A 9,235-nucleotide genomic window follows, 5' to 3' on the forward strand; every position below is an offset into this window, starting at 1 on the left:
ATAATTATTATTATTAATTAATTAGATATTAATTAATTACTTATTAACTATAATTATTATTAATTAAAATCAATTATTATTAATTATTTAATGAAAATGTTATTATTAAAATTGATAGAAATGAATTATAATTAAATTAATTATTATTATTAATATAATAACTAGTAATATTTATAATATCAACTTAACCCCCACACACACATATACATATATTAAATAAAAGAGCAGACTATAATTATTATAATAACTATTATTAATTTAATAATAATAAAAATAATTATATTAATTATTATTAATATACTAATTAATATAATAATTAATATAATCTTTAATTAATTATATTAATATAAAAAGATAATTAATTATTTTAATTAATATTAATTATTATTTATTATACAATCTTATAAATAAATATTTGAAAGAATAAATCTTTAATGATTATTATTATTGTATTTATTATATTAAAAATATATTTTTATAATAGGAAATTAATAAGTTCAATTAAATACTGTTGGGTTAATTTTTCTGATTAGGGAAACCAGCTTCCACTAATCTCCATACCGTTGTCTCTGTTGAGATTCCGTTGTCTCTGTTGAGATTGTGCGGGTGCTTGATAATCTCAAGAGCTTCTCTGATCTTTCATTTATGGTGCTGCTCTTCCTTAGCGATAATGGAGGCGTTTTCCAAGAAGACATGGTGCTTAGTTTTTGACGAGTGTTCTGCAAAGGCGGAGGAACGAGACCTTTCATTTTTAATATCAGCCCCATGTTCTTTGAGTCTTGTCTGCAGAGAGCGACCAGTTTCACCAATGTAGCTTTTCCCACATGAGCAATCGATTTTATAGACCCCTTTAAGTTGATGTTTATCAATATTATCCTTAACCGATTTCATACTTTGCCTGATTGTTCCAGGGGCTGAGAATTGCGTGCTTATGTTTTTCCTTCTTAGGACTTTCGCAATCTTATCTGTAACTCCATGAATGTAAGGAAGAAAAACCCTACCACCCTCAGGTTGATCTCTGGTCTTAGGTTCATGAGATAACAACCTTTTCTCGGCTTTCTGAATTGCTCTTTTAATCTCATTTTCTTTGTAGCCTAAACCTTTAAAGGTTGAGACTAAATGCTTCTTTTCTTCATCCAGATGATCAGTGTCAGAAATTCGAAGGGCCCTGATAGCAAGAGTGTTTAGAACACCAAGCTTCTGGGTTGGATGATGGTGGGAGTCAGCATGGAGGTAGTTCTCAGTATGGGTAGACTTTCTGAAGACTTTGTGCCCAATGGAGCCATCATCTTTTCTCATGATGAGGATGTCTAAAAAAGGGATGCTCATGTTTTCTTCAAGCTCCATAGTGAATTTTATATCTAAGGAAATGGAATTTAGGTGAATAAAGAATTTGTCAAGCTCTCCTTTACCATGAGTCCATTTTATATTAGTATCATCAACGAATCGCTTCCACCACGCTGGTTTCAAAGGATAAGAATCTAGGGCCTTCTTTTCAAAATATTCCATGTATAGGTTGGCCACGTTTGGTGAAAGGGGGGATCCCATTGCCACTCCAGTTGTTTGCTCATAATATGTTCCTTGGAAGGTGAAAACTGTTGATCGCAAGCAGATTTCGGCCAATCTTGTAGTCCCTGGATCAGTAACCTCTTTTATAACCTGAATGGCTTCTTCAAGAGGAATCTTGGTGAATAGGGACACAACGTCAAAGCTAACCAGGAGGTCCTCCCGCTCTAACTTCTCATTCTTAATAAGCTTTACAAAGTCATGGGAGTCCTTGATGAAAGAATCGGTGTTTCCGACAAGAAGCTTGAGGATTCTTGCAACATATTTAGCGAGCTCATAGGTTTTTGATCCATCCATGCTCATCCGTTATTTTATATGATACTAAATTTACAAATTTAACACCATAATTAATTAAAATTAAAAATTATAATTTATTAATAACTATTAACACCATAATTAATTAAAACTAAAAATCATAATTTATTAATAAATATTTATATGAACATTATAATTTTCATCATTAATCAAATATTGGTAACGAGATTGAAGTCAAACATTTTTATGTGATACTAAATTTACAATTTTAACAGCCAGTGTGATTAATTAAAATCGAAAATTATAGTTAGTTGATAAATTTTTATATCAACAATATAATTTTCATTATCAATCAAATATTCTGAACGAAATTGAAATCAAACATGCACGTATATAACAAAATGAAGGATTATATTTATAATTATAATTATAATTCTCAAATATTAAAGTTGGAAAATAATATTAAATTTGTAATGAAAAGTTAACATTGACATATTTGTAATTTTGAATTCTATTAAAAATAGTGTAATTTTGAATTCTACTAAAGATAGTATTAAGTGACTCATACTAATATGCATAAGTGGAACAAAATGAAGGATTATATTTATATTTATAATTATAATTCTTAAATATAAAAGTTGAAAATAATATTAAATTTGTAATGAAAAGTTAATATGGACATATTTTTAATTTTGAATTCTATTAAAGATAGTGTAATTTTGAATTCTACTGAAGATAGTGTTAAGTGACTCATACTAATATGCATAAATGTATCATTTTCAATAGTGTAATATTTTAGTTTTGATTTTTTTTGTTTTAATAAAATTTTAAATAATAAGAATTTTATATTTATCATATATTTATATAGATTAAATTTTGTTTTTTATAAAAAAAAATTATGTTTATGTGATGATAGGTGGAGTTTTCATTCAAAATGTTGATTATTTTTTACAATCAACATAATTTTCACTATAAGAAATCTACCAAAATATGATTGAAAATCTTCTTTTTGGCTTATTGAATCTCCAACTATGAAAATATTCATAATCACCAATAAAATCTCTTAAAGTGAAACCTCTTTTAGAGTGCTTAACTTGAAGGAAGGTTTCCACTTAACGAGATTCGATCTAACTACATGCTCAACATAAGAGGAATTAAACATGGCCTTCTATTGAGTAACACATCAATATATCATCATCATATATATGTGTGTACCTTGTATCAACTCTATGTTGATTACAAAAGGATATAGATATATATGAAGTTGACGTTGAAATATATTAGTTAGTATCTATTTTCAAATATTGTATATAAGGTCTACATTGACATATTTGTAAAAAGTAAAAGAATTACACATCTTCTTCACAATGGGAAGTGAAAATATAAATTTATTTTTCCTTATAATTACTTGATCATTCTTTATATAATGTTGATAAAAATATATGTTATTTAATATGGAAATGTTTTATTTATTTATGAATAAGAATTAAATATTTCTTTTAAATACTACATGTCTACTATATTTTAAGCACATGAATATCATAACAAAGTGAGCACAATGAAAAGTGAAAGTATTGGTGCTTTATAACTCTTTTAACTAAAACTAACAAAATTTTGTATTTTTAGTTTTTTTTTTTTTTTTTTAACAATATTGATTATTTTATTTAGGGAATAGTTTATTTTTATTTTTAAAAGGGCACTTACCAATTCCAAGTTGGTCATGGAAGGAATTGCACATACTGTGTTGTAGAATACTCCTCTCAACACAATACGAGATGGACTAGCACAATACTCCTCTCAACGCAATAAGAGAGGGACTAGCACAATGATAGTGATATTATTGATGTTTATAATGCTTTCAATTCAAACTTGACCAGATCTATATAATTATTTTTTTTCTTTTAATTATAGATGACATTATATTTTATTTAGTGAATATTTTATTTTTATTTTAAAAAAGGCATTATCAATTGTAAGTAGAGCACCAAAAGAATTACACCTCCCTCATATTGGGTTGTAAAATGTGTCTTTATGCACTATAATGATGAGAGTCAAGCTATATGATCTTAGATAAATGACCCTATGTGTAAACAATGTAAATATCTCATATAAATTTAGGTTGTGGATATAACACCTCATGCCACATTTACCCACTTTAACATACTTACCAAGGCAAACATGAGATGAGAGTTACTATGCATGACCCAACTTCCAAGATGTAGTTACAGAAATGGGGTTTAACTTGCGCAACACATGTTATTCATTTTTACAAACATTTTGTGAGCATGGTACCTGTAAGACATGGATTCATATTTTGTTCATTGTTTTCATTAGTTTTATGAGAAATTCATCAAGAGCACTTCATATAACAAGAAATACACCATGCATATAACATGCACTTAAACAATAATAAAGTCATGACAAGCCAGTCACATAAAAAACACATTGATCTTCATTAAATTAAAACACATATTAACATATGCATAGTGCCAACCAAGTCAAAGACTTCCACATTCTACTCGATCATAAAAAGGGTTGAATCACATTAGAGGAAATTTTATCCTAAAAGTGGCATCCTAAGGAAATATAATAGAATAATAGGAATATAATAAAACAAGAGTTATGCATTTTGGAGGGAAAATCATAAAACTAATGTTTTTAATCATATTTTTTTCTTATCTCCTTATAGGTTTACACAAATTTCAAGTGTAGACACTCGTTGGATGCATAATTAAATTTTGCATGCAACGAGTACCCATTATGCATTTTTTTGAGAAGATCTGCATTGATAAAAATTGAAGATACATTAAAATTATTTTTTAATGTATCTTCAAATTTTATAGATGCGAGTCTTCTCAGAAGAATGCATATTGGGTACTCATTGAAAGCAGAATTTAACTCCACATCCAACGAATGTCTACACTTGAAATTTAAGTAAACCTATAAGGTGATAAGCCAAAAGTACAATTAATATATATATATTTCCCTTCAAAATATTTACATGCACCTATTTTTAAATTTAAAGGATTGTGATTGGTTTACATATTATGTACGTGAAAATTTCATGGGCACTTTAAGGATGAAATTTCCTTTATTGATTCTTTCTTTCTGACCAATCAGCCATGCGCCATATTCTAAGCCTGAATTTTGGATCACATGGGATAAACCAAAACATAACCAAATAGAGAATCCAGAGATTAAACCACCTTCACCCTCAAGCCATAGTTATTTCACCTAAACCAGTCTACAAATCACCAAAAACAACACAAACTTGAATTCTTCACCATACCCAAAGGAATTTTCATGTCTCCACCCACTTGTTAAGGGTTTCCCAAAGAAAACCATCTTTGCCCCCAACCCATGGGATTTCTCCTAAGAGCACCTCAACTAGGATCCAAAATCTACTGGCATTCAAAGCTCAACCAAACAGGGAACCCACAACATCATGGTTATCCAAGAAATGGCATATTGTCAGGATGTACATCACTATCACTTTAGGAAAACCTCTATGCCAATGACAAAAAAATAACAATGCATGAACCATGCATTCAAATCCCAACAAGATAACTAAACATGTACACCATTACCTACAAAAGTCCTCTTGTTGGTTGCTCTTTTCTCTATCCTTTTCTTCCCTTGCTAGTTGTTGTTCCAATTTTCCTCTTTGTTGTCTCACAAATTCCTCTTTCACTGCTTTCTTTCCTTGCTTGTTCCTTTCTTGTGTCCAAGTGCTCTCTCTATCTCTTGTCGTAGTTGCTCTCTCCTATTTTCCCTCTCTTTTCCTCAAGGAAAATGCTATAATGTTCTTTCTCCAATTTCTTTTCTTTTTCCTTTCCTTTTTCTTAAATGCATATACTTGTTCTAATTTTCTCCTTTTCTTGTCTCTTCCTCTCCCCCGTCCGTTGAAGTGGAATTTCTTTCATTTTTACTTTATTTTGTAGTTTCCCACATGTCCTTGCTAGTATGTAATAAATAATTTGTCATTATTGCCCTTCTTTCCTCTTTCCAATGCTAATTTCCATAGCCAATAAATAAATAATTGACCATAAGTGGATTCCAATGTAATGTTTTTCCCCTCAGTCAGCTTAGAATACATGTCCCATGACCTTGGTTTGATTTTTGCTTTTACAATGTCCATTTATTTACATGAAACTTTAACCTGGGGCTTTTACAAACCCCTCCCCATTAGGGGAACACCATCCTCAATGCTCTATGACATGTATGGTAGGACAAAATTACTGAAAACATGACAAACATATTGCTTATGGAGATTTATAAACACAACTCAATACAATATTTATAATATTCTATGCATTTTCCTTAACCAGCAAATAAAACATATGATAAAAATCAAGTTATAATTAATCCATAATTCAATGGTCCTCATTGTAGTCCCTGGATTCTTTAGATGTATTCCATCTCACTTCGATTTGTCCTTTTTACTTGGAGTGTTTACTGCCTCCAACGTCCAATGCTACAATCATTGTGCTCCTTTTTCTCTCAATGAACATTTACTGGCTCATTGTTTCGGAGCACACTCCCAATGTGCTTATGATTCCAACCAACAATGCTAATGACCAAAAAAAAAATATTTCCCGACCTTCACTTCTTTATTTCCCTGTCCCTTGGGCAATCTAGACACCTCCTTTCGCGTAGTCACTCACCTTCCTAGTGCAGGCATCCCCTTCTTTGTTTCTTAGTTGCTCGAGTGATCCATTCCTTGTAAAGGTTTCCTAGTATCGGTAGGTCCCAAAACCAAGGCATACTCCTGCCTCAAAACCATCATACCAGTCATAACATGCTTTTGGAAATTAATGGACATTATTGGGTACCAATGTCCCACAATGACCCTTCTCTTGAAGTCCTTTACTAACATATTGTTGCATGCTCCAATTCCTTTTGTTGCTTCTACTAATAATGTTGTAGACAGTTCCAACCACCCAAACCGGGAAATTTCCATGCTTTCCTAAATTAAGCACATAATTTCCATTAGACTCACCAAATGAATCGTAATAAATTCAAATCATTAATATGGAATTATGCAGGAACATAAAAAAAGATAGATATAAACATAAACATAGAGATGCAGTAGAAACAAAACCTCATTTCATTAATATCAAATAACTGAAATATGCTTACATATTGAATGGAAATAGACTAGCTCGAGTGATGGTCTCTTATCTCTGAGAAGAGATGTGGAAGCTACATGCCTCTGAACTATGTTAAAATGAGGCTAAAGGGCATTTTTATTAGTAAACAACAAGGGAAAACCCTAACCCCAGGAGATGAAATGCTAAGAGTTTGTGGGTCTCGTTGGGGTTGGTTGGGCAACCAAATTCTTGGGGTTGTAACTTGTTCATATGATCTTCATTTGGTGTGTACGATTCCTCATTGGAAATATATCTACAAGTAATACAAGATTGTCCATAAGACCTTGCCTATGGCATTGAGCTTGTTTTATACCTCACAAAAACATCATTTAAGGGGTAACAAAACTCTGGATGTTCAGGACCCGAAAAAAATATTAAAAGTATTATATGCTGCTATAATTAAGGAAATAGACGAAACCAGCTGGAGGTCTAGGTGGAATAGGTGGGTGACAACCAATATCCACCTAAATTAGTCCTCCCCACTTATGAAACAATGGTCCTCATTGTGTGCAGAGCCTCCATGAGGAGAGGGAATTTTTATTGAACATGGTCCCTATTGAACCACTTTCCCTGGTGAAGGATTTGGCCTGCTGATGAACCCCAATATTGCAACAAGAATGTTGCAACTCCCAAGGTGACCAAATTTAATTATCAACCCATGGTTCCTACAAAATTAAGAGATATCGACATTATATGTGCAACATACAATGTTTCCATCTCTTGTTTATTTGATTTAGCGGAGTGAATGTCTAACCTAATTGCAAAAATGGAATTGTTACTCTATTTGCAAGAAATGGAAATGCTATTTGCTCAACTTGTACTAATCAATTAATGAAAGGAAAAAGGCTAATATATTTGCAGAAATAAGGCTATTTTATCTTGCACAATTCATCAAACTACCAATCAGAATGGCATGTACCATCTACCTAGTCCACACTTGTTTGTAAATCAGTAACCTACTTGCATAATACTTGTGATAAAGAAACTAAGTCTACTCTCTTTTTGCAGTGAATAAAAGGAATGGTTGGAGTGGCTTAGGAGATTCCCCTGATCATAAATTCATAGCTTTGGGCCATTATTCATCTATATTAAGTCATAGTTGCAATGGGGATAAAAACTGATGAAGGAAAGTGGTGTTATAGGTTTTCTATAGGAAGGGACATATTTTCTATAGGAGGAGATAATTCATCGAATGAGCAAGTAAATCAAATGAAAATGGGATGGTACAAGTTTTTTTATTAATTAGGATGTCTTAAGTCTCCATTCCAAGTGGAATCACTCCAAAATACCTATGTTAACATGTGTTAAAAAATAATAGAAAATTACTAGTCTAAAATATGGAAATTTGAGAACTAGTGAGTTATCACTACAAGAAAAAAGGTCATTGGTGAGGGTCATGCCTATGATGGACCTTTAAGGTTGATCTGAAATCAATTTTGAATGATCTCAGTTAATTAATGAAGGTATTACAGACTCATGTTCTGGGGTGTGTCTACGTTATTTCATGCAACGGATCGATAAGATTGTGAAATACACAGAGACTGAAACGCCAAGAGAACACAATGAGCAAATACATAAAATACAACAAGCTTAATAAGGAGTTCACCCAATCCTTCTGGGCTATGTCTCTTTGTCCAGCCTTTAGTGGTGGCCTTTCTATTGTGTCTTAAAAAGAAAAGTTTTACAGCAGTGAGCTCAAATTGAGCCTCACTCAATAGATAATGATTAGTAGGACTGTACTTGGATCCCCCAAGTCTCTAGAGTACACAGTCTCCCCTTACTGAATCTTGACCTCAACTGGTCTTAATGGTAGGATTCCAATTTGGTACTCGATACCTGATAGGTATACAGAGAAGAGTTGCTTGAACCTCTCAAGCCTTCTCTCGAGTTCACAGACTCTCGGACTTTCTCTGTCTTTGTCTGCTCGATGTTGTCTCTGATTTGCAGGTCATCTCGACTTCTCTGTTCTCTACAATTTTCTTTACTTTCTCTTTGCTCTCTTTTCCTACTTATTTGCTTCCTCTTGTGTTCTTCTTCTCTGTTTGTTCATGGCTTAAATCCAATTTGCTCCCTGACTATTCGTTTATGCTTCCTGGCTCTCTGGATCTCCTACCTCTGTCTGCTGGAATTCCCCTGCTCTACGTCATCATCACTGTAATGCTTCACAGAGAGGTGGCCACCTGTTTCCTCACGAACTAAGTGTCAGTTCTCTTTGAACGGTCATTATTTCCGTTTCTCCAAGATTGCCCGTGAAACAGTTTCCT

Source organism: Pinus tabuliformis, chromosome 5_1 (genome assembly GCF_031772625.1).
Source record: "Pinus tabuliformis cultivar Carrire ecotype Pingquan chromosome 5_1, CPIR1, whole genome shotgun sequence".
Taxonomy (NCBI): Eukaryota; Viridiplantae; Streptophyta; class Pinopsida; order Pinales; family Pinaceae; genus Pinus; species Pinus tabuliformis.